Source organism: Neopsephotus bourkii, unplaced genomic scaffold, assembly GCF_033783945.1.
Source record: "Neopsephotus bourkii isolate Nb327-2 ecotype Australia unplaced genomic scaffold, CSIRO-AGI_Nbou_v1 NB_616, whole genome shotgun sequence".
Lineage (NCBI taxonomy): Eukaryota > Metazoa > Chordata > Aves > Psittaciformes > Psittacidae > Neopsephotus > Neopsephotus bourkii.
In genome coordinates, this window is record NW_026901116.1 from 528,600 (window position 1) to 548,992 (window position 20,393).

The following is a 20,393-nucleotide window of genomic DNA, read 5'->3' on the forward strand; positions in this document are numbered from 1 at the left end:
AAATACACGTGTCCCTGGCCCCAGCAAGCTCTCAGCTTTGCTTCTGTTTTCTTGAGCCTGGCCTGCCTGATTTTCTCCAGTAGTTCAATCACATTTATTAGGAATTTATAGTCCTCTGTAGGGTTTTTATATTTAGCTGCCTACACTGGAAAACCGCATTTTTATAGATGTTGAATAGCACACCTTTCTCTGTGGCTCCTCAAGGCTGAGCTTTTTCCCCTTTTTGTGCTTTATATTCAATTTCTGTAGCTTAGCCCCATTTTGTCTCCATCCTTTGTTCCCCTCCACCAAGACTGGAAGTTGCTTATCGACAAAGCAAACACCAGGTCATGTTGAAATGGCTGCAGTTCATCTGGGATTGGATCATCTTTGGCTGCCATCGCAGCTGCTTGGCTCCACGACGGACACAGAGAAGTAGGAAAAAGAAAAGGTTTACAGCATTTGCAAAAGGCCAAGCTGTGCCTCTCAGTTTTGCAAAGGCAGAGATGTGAAGTGTCTCAGCACAGTCCTTAAGGTATAAGCTCACAAGGCTTGATCTACTACATACGCAGGTAGACTTTCTTCTGGGCTGATCAGGGTCAATGCCCTTCCCAGAGTTATTGGTCCAAACCACTGCTAGTCAATCATTATCACCATCAGTTATTTAAGGCCTGATTCTCCATAAGCAAACATGAGAGGCCAAGACCTTAGTGACCTATCTGTGTGCCTTGCAGCAGGTGAATGGGAAGGTGAAGCATAGCTGTTGCCTCTGTGCCAAGGGCACCAAAGCTGTAAATGTGAGAGAAAAATCCCATTGGTCTGTCATATTCTCAAGGACTCATTATAAATACAAAATAAAAAGGAATGGCAATGACTTCATCCAGTTTAGACCCTCTAAAAGGATTTAAGAGGTTAATATCATTCACAGTGTAGGTGAGAGAGGTTGAGAGAGTCTACTCCAAGACTCCAAAGAAAGTCTCTTCTTTAAAACCCAATAGTATATGCAATTTATTTTGACAGAGGATGCTTTTTAAGGGTCAGTGCAAAGTCAACTTCAAGCCAGAAACATGAGAAAAAATGTCTCTGTATGTCAACCTGTTCCATAGATCCTTCAGGGACCCCAAAACAACAGCAAAACTCTGTGAAAGGCTTTTCTAGGATGTCTTTTTTCTTGGTTCCAACAGAGATTTTGCATTTGAATGGTTTGATGATTTGGATGGTACAATGGCCTTCATTCACATCATGAGTCGTGTTGGTGGGTAGCAAATGTAGTCAAGGAGTCCAGGGTAGATAAGTTGTACAAGAGGTCCAGAAAAACAAAACTGGGGGGGACCAATGGACCCCACAGTGGCTGTCAGAGTGAGACAGGGCTGGAGCTGCCTAGATACGTGTAGACATGCTTGTTCTAATCACTGAATAATTAAGATTGGGAGGTGAAGCTGGTATTTCTGGAGGTCTCAACTCAAAGATGGTCTGTCTCTGAAGACAGATTCAAATTCAAAATCAGTTCACAGAGTGGCTTTTTCCCATTCTGCATTTCAAAAGAGAACCCTTGATGGTAAGCCATTTAATAGAGCTACCAATTGTTGTCAATGCTCTGGAGAAAGGGCAAAGAAGACATTCTAGGAGACTGCGGGTCATGCTACATCCTTTTACACAGAGGGAGGCTGGGGCTTGGAAGGATGAAGTCATAGAATCATAGAATTAATCAGGTTGGAATAGACCTTTAATCTCCATCCATTCCCCAGCACTGCCAAGGCCACCACTAACACATGGCACTGGGGGGGCCTCAGCTACACAGTGTGTGAACAATTGTAGGGACAGTGACTGCAGCCCTGCCCTGTTCCAATGCCTGAGCACCCTCTGGGGCAGGAATTGTTCTTCAGCTCCATCTAAATCTCCCCCGATGCAGCTTGAGGCTGTTTCCTCTTGTCCCATCCCTTGGTCTTTGGGAGAAGAGACTGACCCACACCTCACTACAACAGTGTTCTCAAGGCTATGCATGGACACCAATAGAACATGAAAATAAATCTGGGTGATCAGAGTAAAAAGCTGCACACTTACTGCTAGTAATGTAAATCCATATCTATTTTTCCATTACCCAGTTCTCCTGTTTATATCCAAGCCTGTATTATTACACGCAAGAGGAAAAATAGCACATGTAAAACTACTGAGAAAGTGGCATTTTGCTTTGAAAATGATTATATTCTCCTTTTTCCTTGAAAACAAACCAGGCTGCTCCAGAAGTATAACTTAGTGCAGGAAATCTTAACAGCCTCCAGCTACACGACAGCACAAATGGCAATAGAGTAACTGCTCCGTGCTGGAAGCTTTCAGCCATGACCTATCTAATAATGCATCACTTCTTTTTATTAAGAATCTGGAACCTAGTAAAGACTTCATGTTCCTTTAATGGGCTTGCCCTAAATTAAAGAAACCACCAACAGCTCATTAATACCTCATTAGAAGGTGTGAATACAAGATATAAAGGGAAGGCTCTGTAAAGCAACCTTTAGGAGAAAGAACTGAAAAAATCAAACTCCTCCCAGGTAATCTTCCTCACCCATTTATCAGTAAAGGCCAGACCTCCTCACTTCTGGCTTGAACACACTAGCTCCTTTATTAACTGTGAGTCAGGCTGTAGAAATCACATTTATCCTGTAGTTCTGGCACAACCGTGGATCCCAGGGTTAGGAAATTATATCAGCCAAATTTCAGGATTTCTAATTCATGGGAAATTTTGGCATTTGGAAATTTGCTTTTATTCTGACTCAGAAAAATAAAATTCTTTCCTTCATTATTGCTTATGACTGGAAATTCTGACTAAAAAAAATGACTTTTTGGAAATATTGACCTGAGGATTATTGTTCACATTAGTGGAAATCTGCAGTACTTGTAGTTGTAGAAGTACTTTTAATAGTAGAATTTGATCTCCTTCAGATGTACCGTTCATCTGTAAGTATTTTCTTATCATAAGAGAAAGCAAACGTGGATTTTGAGCACATAGACAATGCAAACATGCTTGTAAAAGTAATGGCAAGAGAAGCAACGACAAGGACAGCTGTTCTCATTCAAATTATGGATTATTCCTATTAGTAACTTCCAAGAAAAAGAGTTCCACCAGATATCGCTAACATGATGACTCCTTGGTGCCTTCTTCTTGCTGGCAGTAAGGAACAGATTGGTCCACAACATGGCAAGGTAGCAGGGATGATTTAATCTCAAGTTCGTAGTGTTAGAAATGAGAACGTGGCATTGAAAAAGTGCCTGAATTTCAGATTCAAGATTAACATTGATTTTAGAAATAGCTTGGCATCTCAGCACAGAAGTCACACTATATATAATCCTACAAGTCATCCATGAGAACAAAACCAGCATAGTCATCTGCAGCAAGAACAGCCCAATGGGAGATTGAAGTTATATTTGCAAAATGATGCATTGAAAAGCAGGTCACATCTTTATACCTCTACCAGAAAGTTCTTTAGTCAAAGCTTCTGGTGATGGCACAGTTAAATAAAGGTCCTTATCTTGATTTAGAATATAGGACACCAAGAGGCAAAGATGAATCAGCACTGATGCCATTTTTTGACCAAAGCAGATATTTAACTTCTGAGATTTTTCAGATTCCTCAATATCCATATAGAAAAATAGAGTCTCTAGACGTTAAAACTTAAACGGGAAGTTTAGATTGGATATAGGAAGAAGTTCTTTACTGTAAGGGTGGTGAGGCACTGGAATGGTTGCCCAAGGAAGTTGTGAATGCTCCATCCCTGGTGGTGTTTAAGGCCAGGTTGGACAGAGCCTTGGGTGCCATGGTTTAGTGTGAGGTGTCCCTGCCCATGGCAGGGGGGTTGGAACTGGATGATCTTAAGGTCCTTTCCAACACTAACTGTTCTATGATTCTATACCTGTCTTCTCATAAAATAGATATTCATGTTTGATTAAATGACTCAAACCCTCACAGCCTTGTCAAGAAAGCTTGGGATGACTAGACTGAATGTATGTGTCTACACTGTGGTTAGCTAAGGGAAATTAATCTCATCAAACTGCAGGGGTAAGATTCACATTCAAATTAAAACAAGAACTTGAATGAGGGCTCAATGCCACTTCTTTGCTGCAAACATTTCCATTTAGCCAGGCAAAAAAGTCTTAAAGATGGGAGATAAATCTACAAATGATTATTTTCATGCAGAGAAACTAACTTACTTTTAATTATAAGGTGGTTGCTGGGAGAGATTGGTCCTTGATGAAGAGTGAGGCAGCTCATCCTATTGAAGGATGGTTGTAATCCCCTCCTTAGGTATTTTCATCAGTGGAAAGACATGATGAAGTAGCTCTGTTTTGCAATGAAGAAAGGGAAGCAAATGATGACTAGGTCTGCTCACTGCCACACTGCACCCTACAAGCTCATGGGGTCCTCAAGGCACTTTCTTGGTGCATACATCAACCAACACTCCTACTGCAGAGAGGCTGAGCACAAACCCTGCAGCCTTGAATGCCTGAATACACTCACCCTGCTCAGCGTGTGGATTTTCAGAGATGCTAAAAAATTCAGAGGAAGGCATTCATCTGGGGAGAAAGAACTCAAAAACCAAGCAAACAGCTCGGGACCTACCCAGCTACCCAGGATGATGTTAGAGATCCTCTGTTAAAACCTTGTCAGCAGCACTACTTCTCAGCTAGCGTGGGAAGGCCATGATCTACAGCCTGCTGAAGTTAGTAAAAAGACTCCCGTTGACCTCAGCGGGCTCAGTTTTATCCTCTGAGCCCAGGAGGACTCCAGCTGCGGTTTAGAAACTGCTGGTGGTCCGTGTGCCTGTGGTGAGAGGGCCGCATCTGGGCCATAGAAGCATATTAAGCCTAAAGACATATGAGCTACCAAGTCTGCATTTCCTAAGCTTGATTGGGTGTGCAGTGGTTTGCAGGAAAATTTGAGGGTTGGCAGGGTTCTTCCAACAAGTTTGGGGAATTAGTGATCTGGTACCTTCTCTAAAGGCTTTTTACATGCAGCATGTGCCAGGACTGTTCCATGTATTCTGACAATGATTTCTCTGAGGCTGGGCATAGCTACTTGACCTCGTTCCAGTGTCTGCTTTCCTAGAAATCCTTTATTTAGCCCTAGGGAGCAGATAAAACTGAGACCTGTAGCCTAAACCAGTACGTCTCTTTCCACCACTGAAGTGATGGCCCAGAACACTGGTTGGCTTTGATTTCTTTGTTAATTTGTTCTCCTTTTCCTTCCATGGGGTGTGCAAGCCATAGGTAAACACTGTTGCATACTGGTTTAACTTTCCCTTCCCTACATAATTAGCAGTGAATGAACCCCTAGTCACCCTTCTATGATTGAGGGAAAATTACCTCATGCCCAGTCGCTTCTGAGAGAAAATCCCCTGCTGTTACAACATCTCCCTTTTACAGGAATACCCGTTAAAACGAAGAATTTCCTCTAATAATCTTCACACCAAACTTCCCCTCTTTGGCTCAAAGCGACTTTAGAGGAAAAGATTTCAACCCACAAGTTCACCCTGGGACAAAAATCAATCCGTTTAAGGTTTTTAACATCTCAAGTGTGGACATCACAACTGTGGTCCAGTATTTCAGCAGCGGTCTCAGGAACACTGGAGAGAATACAAGTGGTGTATCCATCAGGTCCATGCTTCTACATCCAAGGGCTTCATTAGCCCTCACCCACAGCGCTGCAGAGCTGTTCCAACACCACAATCCCAAGCTGGTCGGGGCTGCTGCTTTCCAGGATGCTGCCTCCAGTCTTGTGTGACTTGAATTCTTTGTTTCCCAATTGTTGGCTATGACTTTGGCTGCATTAAATCATAGACTGAGCACATGAGCTGCCCAAGCAAGCGATCCAGACCGCTTGGGTGTAACTGACCTGTTTCTGACGGTTTTCATCGCTTTACTGTACACTGCATTGCTTGTGGATTGTGCCAGCAATAATTTTCCACTTTCCTTGGATCGATAAAAGATGTTGATAAAGGTGTTGGATAGGGGTCGACGGGGGTGGTTTGATGTGGGACCCCATTCTAGGTGTATTTCAGGCAGACTATGAGTCCCTGTTCACAGATATTTTCTGAGACCTATCAAGCAGCCAGTTTTAGTCTATTCAAGACAAAGACTTTAAGTCCTGTAAGCACATCCAGTAATCTCTCTGAAAATGATTCCCTTTTTTTTCCCATTTCCCTTCCCCTCCAGAGGTTTCCTATGCAACACAGCAATACAAAGAAATGATTCAGCATTTAGGGTAATAGGGAGGGATGAGGACCCTCATCAAGAACTGGGAAGGAGCAGGTCCTTGGAATTTGCTCTGATGATGATGAGATGGTTGGTTTCCTTTGGCGCTTCACCTGCTTTTGGAAGTGCCAGATTCTGCCTGGTTTTCCTTCCACCATTCTCTGATGGATTTTGAGTTCCAAATTAACTATTCAAACAGCCAGAATTCTATGGAGGGGCAGAGGAAATGTCTGTGGCAAAACCGAGCATCTTTTTAAGCGGTTTCAGTTGTTTCTCTTTAGTGAAAATGAGCACCAGGGAGCCAGACCCCATTTAGCTGTCCTCTAGAGCATGGCTTCAATTTCTTCTGCATCATCCTAATGACTTGGCTGCATCCCTCTCCTCTACCCCTATGTCTACCCTCTCCCTACCAGTCTGAGTCTTCAGTTTCTTAGGGAGAGGTTTTTCCCCCAGTTCCAAAAGGGACTTAAGGTAGGGTTAACCCCACCTTGTAGAGTCTCAGCCACTCCATGGTGAGACAGGACTTGTTTTCTTGCAGAGGTTGGACATGATATCTGAATGTTGTGTCCATGTCTTACCATCCAGGCCAGAGAGCCCTATTCAGCCATGGGATGCAAAGATGAAGGCTGAGATCTATACCACCATGGTTTGAGTGCAATCTGTGGAAGGCTGGTGTTTCTGCAGTGATAACTGGGACTCAAGAAGAGGTATTGAGGTCTGCAAGACATTAAAGTATATCATAAGGCAGACTGGAGAAAAGCCAGTTGGCAACCCTTACAGCAGTCACATTGATTTTCAAGGTTCTCATGGCCATGCTTTCCACCAGAATTAACTTCTCTCCTTTCTTCGCATGCACACATTTGTCTATCAACCCCCGTATCTGGAAAAGCAGTCATATTCCTGACTTTCATTCCAGTCTAGATTATCCTATCATCCTACGCTGCTGCGATAGACAGATATTAACTTTGCTTCAGTTTGTCTGCCTGGCTTTCTTTAAATAGTGGCAAGTAGAGCTTCCTCCTCTCGTCACTCAAAAACCAGACAGTACACAGAAACTTTAGCTTTTTCTTCCTGATATTCCCATCCACATTCTCACTCCATGCTAAACACTCCTCTGTGAGGCGTTTTTAACCAAACATGTTGACAACTACAAAGGGAGGAAGTAAAATAAAACTAAAATGAACCAAGCCTCAACCCCTTTCTTAAAGAGAGAAAAGAAACCCCAATTTCAGAGTCAGTCTACATAACTGAAGCCCCATGAGACGTGGCTGTCCCATCCCTGGCAGTGTTCAAGGCCAGGCTGGATGGGGTTTGGAGCAACGTGCTCTAGTGGAAGTTGTCCCTGCCCATGGCAGGGATTGGAACGGGATGAGCTGTAAGGTCCCTTCCAACACAAACCAGGCTGTGATACTGTGACTCTATGGGGTGAGTCACCTCATGGTGTGGGGCACAGTGAACATGACAGGGAGGAGAGAGACCACTCTCCCTGGGTGGCTGGCACGTCAGCTTAGCTCCAGGCATATTTCTGCCAAGTTCAACTTTCCTTTGCTGCATGGATGGGATGGGAGGGCATGGGGCAAGGATGCAGATATATGGGCTTCTTTTACCAGTGACTGATGCAGCAGCAGGGCTCTTGGGAGTGGGGTAAAACAGAAGGAATTTCATGCCTGGAGAGCAAGGCTATCCTCGCTGAAGTTAATGAATCAGCTAAGAACAACCTGTGAGCAGCTTCCCTCTTCTTTGCTTGGATTTCCACAAAATCAGGGCAAAACTGGCTCATGGCATGCATCAGAATTCACCATTTGAGCACAATAGTAACGATTTTTTCCTGGTCTTCAAATCAAATAGCAACATTCTATAATGATTAGCTGTATAAATGGCAGGGTGACCAGAAAATAAATGTATGAAGTATGATTGATGCCTAACCCAGCAAACTTTAGCATTTAGGGGACTCAGTTGGGGTCACAGTTTAGATCTGACTGCTAAAAGCACCTATTTGCGACACTGTTATTTGTCATAGCACATCTACCCTAACAAATGATGGGACTGTAGTGATAGGACAAGGGGTAATGGGTTCAAACTTAAACAGGGGAAGTTTAGATTGGATATAAGGAGGAAATTCTTTCCTGTGAGGGTGGTGAGGCACTGGAATGGGTGCCCAGGGAGGTTGTGAATGCTCCATCCTTGTCAGTGTTCAAGGCCAGGTTGGACGAGGCCTTGGGTGATATGGTTTAGAGTGAGGTGTCCCTGCCCATGGCAGGGGGTTTGGAACTGGATGATCTTAAGGTCCTTTCCAACCCTAACTATTCTATGATTCTATGACCAATTCAAAACGTGAGTTCACCAGAGCTGTATCCCTGTACCATCAAAGAAGAGATGTGCTCATGACACCAGCTTACCCACCTCAAGTACATGGTTTGAACACAGTGTCTGAGACATTGCCTGGGACACTCATCCTTTTCCTGGGCCTGAGCATCACAGCAATAACAACTAAGATAGATAGTCACTGAGAGCAAGTGAGGGGAATATTAGCGTCCCAAAAACATACATCTGTAAATGAGCAGGGCAGATTCCTATCAACCTGATTGGGAGCTAGAGACTGAATCCTTGTTCTTCCAACATATTTGAAGTCCCTGCATGAATGCTGCTATTTACCCACAAGGTTATTCCCAGGGCAGCAGCCAAACACCAAACAGAATGCGAGCAGATTGTCCTGTTTACTAATAATAATTAGATTTCAAGGACTGACCAAAGATAACCCAAGTCTAAATTGCATTCTTGGCACACAGAATCACAGAATGGTTTGGTTTGGAAAGGACCTTAAGATCATCCAGTTCTAACCCCCTGCCATGGGGAGGGACACCTTCACATGGTGCAGTCAAGATGAGGGATGCCAGCTTCCACCAAGAATGGAGAACTATGCACAAATAGTCTGAATGTGAACTACCTGTGCTGGGAAAAATGGGAAGGGGTGGAAAAAGGGAGTGACCTACCAGATACTGTGACTTCAGGAATGCTTAAGCTATTTTTGTTAATTCACGTCCTTCTATTAACTGCTCACAGCTCATTTTGGCTGAAAACCAGGAGCTGTTCCCTGTTGCTGCAGGAGCTCGAAGGGAGCTGAGATGAAATTATTCCAAAGGAGCTATAGGAAAGGAATATAATTGACTATATCTGTATTACACTAAAAGAATAAGTCTTTAGAGATATCAGCATTTGCCAGTTATCCTTGCCTATGCATGCAATATAGCTGTTTTGCAGCTTGGTTCTGTGAGCATCTCTGGCAACACACTAATGCACCAGGGATGTTTGTGTGGCCCAAAGCTTCTAACACAGTGTTAGGTGACTTGCAGAGTAGAGGCTTCAATCTTGAGAGGTTTTCAAAGACAAGAGACATATCACCTGTACATGATCTTTGTTTTCAGAGGAGCACTTCAACTGCACCCCAAGAAAGCTTTGCAGAACAGAGGGAGTAAGTTGAAAATCGACCAGAGAAAGTGCTGGAAAATGAAAGTGAAGAGACAGTATCACAGCAGAGAACAGATGCACTTGTTCAGGACAAGAGGACCTCAGAAGTAGACATGACACAAAGAGCAATTGTGCTTATAAGAGGACTCTCATCAGCAGAGAAGAGGCTTTTGATGCAGGTGGAATGTCTGCAGACTGCATCCCATTTCCCCTATACATTGGAGTTTAGGATTCATTTGTGTTCTCAAAACCTGCATGCCTTTCCAGCTTTCTGAACCAGGAACCACGGAATCGAAAATCAGGCATGAACATCAACCAAGATTTCCTGAAAAACATAATCCAAATCAAATCCCCACATTCTTACTCTGCCATCAGCATGGACAGTCTGATATCAGAGAATCACAGAATGCTTAGGGTTAGAAAGGACCTTAAGATCATCTAGCTCTTGAAAGGCTGGGCCTGCAACCCGTTGACTTCAAGGACAAATGCAGTGCTCAATTCTTGTGGCAGCTGGGATATATTAATAAAACTTGGTCTCAAATCCTTGTCTCCAATTGCTACCTGCAGCTCCCATTGGAAAGCCTTGCGGAACAGTATGGCTAATTAACTGTTATGGGAGGAGTCACTAGGTGGCAATGTTACCCATGCTCACCAGGGCAAGAGGTTTTGGCCGGTGTACTCAGGTTGTGTTTTGCTTTTAGGATGAAGAAATGCTGTTTCCTACTGGAGTGCGTTGTGCAGCAGCCTTTAGAGAGAGGCTATGGCAGGCAGCAAGGGGTTTGTTCCATGCTTTAGCTGTTGGAAGTAAATCCTTGGACAGAGCAAGTTCAACGCGCAGGCTGGGCATTTCCAGAGCAGCAGCTGGTCAGGATCATAACTTTTTCGAGACCAGGGTTCAGATATAAGAAAGAAATGAAACCAAGTTACCCTGAACTCACTCCCATGTAATTATTTCTTCACTGGGAGGACAAAGCTTCGTTTTTCTGTACCTCTTATGCTGCATCTATTATAGTAAATTGAACAGGGCAAGGGCATGAGAAATGGGTCACTGGGGCTCTTACGCTGCCTAAGGATTCCCTGGTCACTTCCAGCCCATGCCAACCAGCTCATTCCCAGACTGTTCTGGACACGTTTTGGGAGTGAGCACGGCCCAGGGGCCATGCCTGTCAGGGAATCTGGAGGCAGCCACCCTGCCTTAGAAAGCAAGAGAGTTTAATCACACAGATGTGATCATTCTGTGTCAGTGGATCCAGGCCAGGGAGCGGTCCCAGCTACGTGTAATTTATTAGCATCAACTTAACCTTAGTGCCTCGAAAGGCAGGCAACCTTATGGTGGACACGTAGCATGTTTTGAACATACAGAGTGCGACACAAGGTTATTGCGTGATGTATCCTGACACTCTGATGATCTCCCTCTCCTATGTGTTTTAAATTATGAAGCTTATCCAAGGTAGACTGAAGAAAGGCTGTGCTGCCGTCCCATTTGCTGTCATCAGATGAAGCTTGATATATCCCAGGAGCAGTTTGGTGGCAGGCTTCTATTCCTGACAGAAGAAATTATTCCGTAATGAAATTAGATGAGGAATTTCGCTTTACATGGGGACCCCTGGTATCTGCCTCTCCGCACAATGTAAATCTAAACTCCTGCTAATTTCTCCAAGTCCTGCTCTCCTGAGGAGGAAAGGGCCTCTCTCGTCCTGTTTACATTTTCCTAATTACCTCATTTGTTCTGTGTTTACTGAGGGATTGGGTTCTAAAGAGGCCAGCCTGAGACATCACAATACTACCAGGATGGCCCTTGATTGAAGAGGCCCTGGGCGGACCTAAGGAGAGGATCAGATGGCAGAGATGGGGATATGTTAATTATCCGCAAGAATGTAAGGGTTTGAAACACCAGTGAAGGAGTTCTGTCTAAGGGCATAGAAAGAGAGGTACAGAGCCTTGTGAACCAGCATTGCAGTCTCTAGGGACAGCTGCTGGCAGCTTGGCCCCTGTGTCCTGGGCTCTTTTTGGATCATAGAATCCCAAAACTGTTTGGGTTGGAAAGAACCTTAAAGCTCATTTGGCTCCAACCCCCTGCCACAGGCAGGGACACCTTCCACTAGAGCAGCTTGCTCCAATTCCCATTCATTATGGCCTTGAACACTGCCAGGGATGGGGCAACCACAGCTTCTCTGGGCACCCTGTGCCAGCGCCTCAGCACCCTCACAGGGAAGAGCTTCTGCCTTATATCTAACCTAAATCTCCACTGTTTAGTTTGAACCCATCACCCTTGTCCTATCACTGCAGTCCCTGATGAAAAGAGTCCCTCTCCTGCATCCTTGTAGGCCTCCTTCCAGACACTGGAAGCTGCTCTGAGGTCTCCATGCAGCTTCTCTTCTCCAGGCTGAACAGCCCCAACTTTCTCAGCCTGTATTCATATGGGAGGTGCTCCAATCCCTGATCATCCTCATGACAGGAGCTACAGCTTCTCTGTGGCTCTCTGGCCACTTTCTTTCACTGAAGTTGCTTCATCTTTGTTTCACCTTTCACAACAAGTGTGAGATTCACTGGCCCGGATGGGAAATAGCTGATGAGTGGCTAATTGCAAGAGGAAATCGAGTCCAGCCATTTTCGTGGTAGTCTGGGCCATGATACCACGCTAAAAGCTTGTTGAGCAACAGGGACTGAGTGACAGGACAAGATTCGCCCAGAGAAATGAGGTCTCACTGCACTCAGTGGGGGTCTCAGCAGTTCAGCAATGACTGGCTCTGGGACAAGCTCAGACTCTGGGCTGAGCCTCTGTGGGTTTCAGGAGGGGAAGGAGACTCATCCCTGCACTGTCTGGTGCAGACTGGCCCATAACCGCAGTGCTCAGGTCTCACACTCGGGGGTGGATTGACACTATCTTCACCACAAAGACCTTCACTGGAACCCAGTGACCTTGACTCATAACTCGTGGTTTTCCTGGAGGAAGAGGGACAACTTCTTTCAAAGCGCCCAAATCAATGATGAGGCTGTCCTGGACCCTACCAAATAGTGTTTGTGTAGCATTGTGGGTGTTACATGTCCTGGAACAAGCTATAAACACAAAGAGTAAGCTGAAAAGTAGGAGGCAGCCCAGATGAATAGAGTTGGAGGATTTCCTTAGGGCAGAAGGCAACTTGGTGTGATGTGCATCCATACTATCTCTCTGATGTGGACCCATAAGTTAATTACTGAATTTCTTCTAATAGTGGAATAACTAGCATCCTTCATGAGGGAGCCAGGGAATCAGAAACCTGCCTGCAATGTGGACCATCAGTGGCCCAGGGATCTGGAGCAAAGCAGGAGTCAAACAGAAAATGTAAACTTATGTTTTCTATGTAATGAATGGAGAATTAATGCATCCCTTTTGCATTATAGCCTTGACCTCATTATGCCCAAGAAATAGAAGGTGTCGATTCAAGACTTTTCTTGATCTGAAGGAGATCAAACCCACAGCTACCCATTTTTGGAAGCATATTTTAAGTTTTCTTAGATCCATAGAATAATTTAGTGTTTTGGGTTAGAAAGGACCTTAAGATCATCCAGTTCCAACCCTCCTGCCATGGGCAGGGACACCTCACACTAAACCATGTAGCTCAGGGCTCTGTCCAGCCTGGCCTTGAACACTGATGGAACATTTACCACTTCTTTGGGCATCCTGTGGCAGCTCCTCAGCAACTCCCTCACAGTAAAGAACTTCTTCCTTATATCAAAACTGGACTTCCCCTGTTTCAGTTTGCACCCATCACCCCTTGTCCTATCACTACAGTCCCTGATGAAGAGTCCCTTTACAGCATCCTTGTCGCCGTCTTCAGATACTGGAAGCCACTCTGAGGTCTCCACGCAGCTTCTCTTCAATTTTTGCCACTGTCTGGAAGATACAGGGCACTTACACTGACCTGAGTGACAGGAGACGCATATGGGAACAGATAGTATGAACTCTGTGGGTAGGACAAATATTATCCTCCTTACCTGTACACGAAATTTATGTGCCTAGCTGAGGACCAGGAACCACAGCAGCCCAGCTCTTCCTGGGAATCCAACCCTTCCTTGCTTTTCTTCTTGTTTTCCAAGTCTCACACTGGCGAGGCTGTAGTTTCACTGACCAACTTGACATAAGAAATAAAGTCAGGAATATTGCTCTGCTCTCAGACACTGAAATAAGGCCAGGATTCCTCATCCTGTTGTCCTCATGCATGCAGGAAAAATACCTTTATGCTTCCATTTCTCCATTTGTGGAAGAGGTGTGATCTGCAGCAGAAGGGAGCAGAGATTTATTTCACAGAGAATGAAGGGCGATATTTTACTCTTATTTTAGCTGAATTACTTTTCTGTCACTTTAGTTTCAGACTTCAGTCGTACAAAATGCCCCCAGTAAAGACTAGTATGTTATTACTTTCAAGCCTGTTGAAGCCAATAGCTGAGCTCTTCAGTGAATCCGGACTGGTGTTCTGACTAACATTCAGGATTGTGCTCCAAGGGAAAGATTTACAGCTATACAAGCTAATAAAGCAATCCAGGGACCACTGGTTGTCCCTAAAGAAACGTGGCACAACATGACTTCTCTCAATTCATCTAAGCAGGTTTTCCTCCAGAAGTTGGTCTCATTGTGTAGTGTGAGCCAAATTCTGATGTAGATCAGTTACGCACAGTGAGTTTTGTCTGCATGTTCTTACCATGCTGCATACAGGAGGTCCCTTTCACTGCAAGCAGACTAAGCATCCTTATGTTATTTACCCTCAGTTTCCACAGTGAGCACTTAATAAAGAAGTAAAACCATCTTCACTCCTTTGTTGGAAGAGGGGAGTTGCTTCCACATCCCTGGTGCTTTCCAGCACCTCAGGTTTCTTTCCAGAGCAAACAGTGCACTGTTTGTTGTTAGCATTGTCAGGAATCCCTCAAAATGCAAACAGACTGGAGCAGAACAAGAACATCTGTAAGAAACCCCAGGACAAGAGCCTGTAGGTCTGGGTGAGCCATGAATTCCAATGATGGCAATTTTAAAGCCTAGGATCTTCAAGGCCAGCTCTCTGCTGTTGCAGTCACCACCTCATAAACTTAGCGAGTTCCAGGAATTAGTTTATTTGCTCCCATTGGAAGACAGGTCCAGAATCTCATTGCTCCAGTGGTTAAAAAACATCTTCCACTTTCCAACCTAAATTTATTCATGACCGGTTTATTCCCATCTGTTCTGATGCCAACCTTGTCTTTAAGTGTAAAGGGCATTTCTCGCTCTCCAGTGTTTAGCTCCCATTTTATTTATGGAGTATGATGGTATCTTCTCCAAGCCTGTGTTTTGCTGAGCTAAACAAATTGAGCTCTTTGAGTCTCCTAAACAGGGCACTGCCCTCCTCTGACGATCCTCGTTGCCCTTCTCTGCACCTGTTCCAGGTTGAATTCATCTTCCTTAAACATCTTGAACTAAAGTTGAACCTTGGAGTCCAGCAGCTTTGTTTAATGCCACTAATAGGAACACCAGGTTAGAGAGCTCCATTTAAAAGCTAGTCTTCATCTCAAGCTATTTGCATTCCTTCTCCTGCCACCTCTCTTGGAAAACTACTGCCTGATCTCCACCATTACCTTATACACATTGAACTTCACAGGCCTAGTGTTTTCCTAAAGCTGTGGGAAGTCATTCACATTAAGCATGCACAGTTTGGTTGTGCTGAGGTCTCACTGGTCCATTATAGTCATCCTGGGGTCAATTAATATCCAGCATCTTTGCTTCTCCCACCTAAATGAGGAACTCTTTCTTCCCAATTTGTGGGATATTTCAGTGTTGGCTCCTCTTGCACTTTTAATATGGAAGGCCCTCTTGCTTAGTGCACTTTCAGTTCTTCACCCGTGCTGCCTCTTCTGCAGTTCAGGGAGTGAGCCCTAAACTCATATCTACATGCTACAAGTAGGTCTATCTAACATGCTATCCATGATAACCCTGGAGTGAACTGTTTCCCTTCCTATACCCAGGTTTCTTTAAAAAGGAAACCAAGCCATAACCATCCATAACAGAGCAAAATACGTGATGTGGGTGATCTGCCGGGTCAAGGTACTGAAGCAAAAGAGAAAGGACCCAGTTTGACCATACAAATGCACAGTATTATCTCAGAGTTCCCTATCAGCAGACATCTCACATGCTTCAGAAAATGGGTGGAATTTGGAGATACCATTTCCTCCCCTCGGTAAAACTGAAACCAAGTCCAAGAAGCCTGGAGGAGTCCATGGCACAAGTCCCAGGGTTGGGGAGAAAATGCCATGGTCTTTACTGAACCACTTACCATGACTCACCCCAGTGACTCATCGGATCCGAGTTCAGGAGTGAAGCAGGAAGAGTTGCCACCTTTTCCCGTTCGTTTTCCCTCAGCCTGGTCCCCAGAGCTCTGTTGAACAGACTCAGGATTTCTCATCAGGAAGTAGCATGAAAAGGACATTACAGATGCTATTTCAAGACACTGCAAGGAATTTCCTTCCACTTGCATGGAAGGAACTTCTCTGTTGTGTCTGCTGCCACCATCAAATCTCAAAACACTGAGGTCCACGTCACAGTGAGAACTCCTATGTGTTTATGTCTTCAGTTTAGCAATCGGGAAACTGAGGCACACGTGGGGTCGCTCCATCCCTGGCAGTTCAAGATGAGGTTGGACAGAGCCTTGGTTGACATGGTCTAGTGTGAGGCATCCCTAACCATGGCAGGGGGTTGGAACTGGATGATCTTAAGGTCCTTTCCAACCCAAACTGTTCTGATTCTATGACATGACTGCCTGCCAGGGAGCCACCAGCAAAACCAAGAACGCAATGCTGCTTGCTCCTGAAGGTGGTGGACACTTTGAAACCAAGCCTCATGGGGCAGGTTGCTATTAGTCATATCTTCTTGGCATCAGAACCCTGGAAGAGGATGGTTAGTGCTGCTGAGTCAGAGGGTCAGGCCCTGAATGAAGTGAGAGCTGACCTCCCCGGCAGCCAAGTGCCACCACATGTACTTGCCACCCTTCCTTGGAGTAATCTTCCAAGCAGAAGTCACGATAAGGGCAAGGTGCACTTTCTAAAGGGAGCATACTCATTTGCTCTTAATTTCGCAACCCAGAATCTGACACCCACCAGGGGGATTTCTCTCTTTCCCTTTTTGGCACAGGATGAGAAACATTTCTTTCAATCTTTTGTTTCTCTTTTCTTCTTTGCTGTCTTTAATGCTTCACTTGAGGGGATATAGGCAATCAGGGCTATAATGCAGGGAGCTCAAGGAAATTACAAGTGACTCAGGATGCAGAGCATTTCATCTAAACAACTCAGCTCCTCACTGCAACTTTTTCCATAGTCAGGGCCACATGGCTCTGAAAGTCCCACCAAATGTTGAAAGGGATGGAAAGAAATGACAAATACCTTATGAACTTCTTGCTGGCCTGGCACTAGAAACAGTCATAGGGCAAAGGCAGGTCATAGTGGACGCAGCCAGCTCTGGTGCAGAGCACAGCCGCTAGCTCGCAACTGCACTTCCAGGAATACACGACCGGTTGAGTCCTCCTTGGTTGAGTCCCCCTTGGTTGCTCAGTTGTGTCCTGAGGAATTCTGTACCCAAGATGTAGAGCAGGGAGGTTGAGCTGTTTCCCATTGTTGCGGAAAGTCACAGGATCACAAGAGAAACAAGTTTCTCCATCAGCAAAATAGAGAGCTGAGTCTCCACTGCCTTGTGAAATAGGAAGGGGTCTGGAGCCAAATTGGAAAGTGTCTGCAGAGACACCAGTGGAAAGGAGTATTTTCTTGCATTGGAGGAATATTTAGCCTGCAAACACCTCCGTGCTTGGGTGTTGGAACATATTTATTTGCCCATGCACAAGATGTCTAAGCTCCCATTATAGTCAATGGAAAGATCCAGTTCACCCTCAGGCACATACCAAGTACTCAGCTCTATGCCTTTGTACCCCAGGGCAACAGAGGAGGACCTGGGTGCCTGTGTAGGGGCAACTGAATCAACCCCATACATCATACATACCCTGCCCATGGCAGGGGGGTTTGGAACTAGATGATCTTAAAGTCCTTTCCAACCCTAACCATTCTGTGATTCTATCATGGTTAGTATCTGGTGGCTGAGAAGGAGACAGGAGCTGGTGTTTGACCAGGACAGACACCATCTAGGACCTGAGAGGCAAGGTTTTCCCAGGTAAGGACTAGGAGGAGCAGAGTCCAAAATGGGTTTGACAGCAGAGTTGATCAGGTAAGTGCCCTTCTTGGACTGACCAGCTGGCCACTGCTGCAGGGGAATCTGGAAGCATGGGGACATGGGGACTTGGCTATTTCCACCTTTGGTAACTGCAAATTTCCACCAACAGACCTTGGCAGCACTCCTCAGCCACAGCCTTGTCCTTGCCACCTGGGGACAATGTAGGGCCAGTGTGTGACTGTGTGACTGACAGATTCCACCAAGCACACGTCAGTAAGGTCCACATCTCTTTTCCCCTTCTTTCCCTTCCCTTTTCTTTCATTTTAAATAGAACTCGCTGCATTTATGCCAATAAAAACTAGTAAAAAATCAGAATGTTCCCTGAAATGGCAGTAAACCTGCCCAGGGCTGGATGCCTCCCAGCAGGGTCATGAACTGGTTTCTATACATCCTCTGCCTCTATTTTTAAGCTGGCAGCTGGCACTTTGACATTCAAATTTCTCTTCCAAGGGGACAATGAGGAACAGAGAATTGCCTCAGACCTCATGGCTGTCATTCAGCCCCCAGACACCTACTCCAAGGTGTGGTGCTCAGCCTGACGCAGAGAAAGGCAGGATGGGCTCCATGGAGCTTACAAGTCAACAGGCAAACCAATCACCCCTTAATATCATCCTTGCAGAGCTGAGGAGCTATAGACAGGATAGAGGTCACTTAGCTCCTGTTTCTTTTCATAGGTTTTCAGTTTTGCATCTTCTCCAGGAAAAGGTGCTCCCTTTTTGAGAGGAACTACCCAATGCCTCCACCATATCTTCAAATGGGCTCCTTTCTCACCTCAAGGATTTGGCCCCATTTAGATTAACCAAGCCAGGGCATGTGGAGACAAAAACAACATCCTGCCTTCTGAGGTAGAAGGTAAGAATGGATGGTGATAGGACTCCACTGTGAGTTATGTAAAAACAACAGAAAAACTGTTCCTGGCAGCCTCAGAGACTAGAATTTGGTTCAGCATCATCATCGAAACTTCCCAACACCAGTTTCTACTTGGAGGTATCTTGACTGAATCCAGGCATAAGCATCTGAGATGTCTGTAGGATCTAGGTTCTTCACAAGAAGGATTTTATCCCACGCTTTCTTCCAAATAGTGGCAACACTTGCCATGAGTCCCCCGAGGCTCAGATGTTCAGCACCATTTAAGAGAGACATAGATGGGTCTCTGAGTAAAATCCTGATATACTGTAAGATCTGAATCTTAGGAACTGAGTAGAGGAAAATTTCTTTTCTGAATGCACAGGGAATTCATCCAGAAATCGGGAGTGAAGAAGCTTGGACATTGGGCTTGCTCAGCAAAATGTATTAAAGAAAGGACAACCCGTTACCAGAGCTCTGGAATGTAATATCTTTGGGGAAGGCAGAAGAGCATCACTTACTCTCCAAGAGGTCACCCATGACATCATGGAGAGAATTACTGGGAAAATGCCTCTGCACGTAACCTCTTTGCAATATGTGGGCTCTTGTGCTGGCTGTTGGACATTAAGCAGCATCATTTCTGTTTAGCAATTGGTCTGCAGTGAGTTAAAGGTGGTGTAGCCAAAAGCAAAAGGTAAACACTATGCTAGAGTGATCCAATAATCTGGAAAATTACTTTTCCCACCCACCACCACTGCCAGATGAGAAAAAGCAGAGAAGGATGTGGGAGCTGATTAAATTTTAGAGTAGAATTTTAGAACAGAGTAGAACAGAACAGATTAGAATTGCTCAGTTGGAAGGGACCTACAATGATAATCTAATATGGTTTTGAGGCTACAGCAAGATTAAGCTAAAATGGGATACTGTAATGAAGATCAAGAGGGAAAGTTAGACATGCAGTGAAGGTGGGTAGAGGTTTGCTTTCTAATAATAATGATATTTTGAGACGTGCCTTGAAAATCAATGTAAAAACACTGAAGTAATTTTAGGGAAAATTGTGTGGAGTGAATCTAAAGAAGAAAATACATGACTTAACCACTGAAAACAAGACTGGAAGAGACCTGATGGGCTTGTCTGACCCTTCCTTTAGCTCCATCACATGTTCTTCCAACCATGTATTCATTTAACCAGTTCAGACATCTCTGAACTGCCACCTTACCTTGACAAGGGCCAATCTTTGCAGGCTGCAAAGCCAAAATAGAGTACTGTGATCATTTATCCTGCTCTTCCAAATACATGGCAAAGGATTTTATTTGTCGTTGCTGACTGTTAAAGGCCATATGTGAGATGTTCTCAATATCTGAATTGAATAACCTAGGCTGTCTTTGTTATCCTAACAGCCCCCAGACTCTCTCTTCAGTTAAAGAACAAGGACAGATCACTAATTTCAGCTCTTAACTCATCTGTCTTAGGGTTGAGTTTGCAGACAGCATTTGACTAAACTTATTTCATTGAAATACAGTTCCATAGACAGCTTTGAGGAGCTGAGATGCCACTGTGTAAATAGCTGGTTAAACTCACCATACTCATTAGACTGGACAGAATTTATGTGATGACACTTCAGTATTCTTTG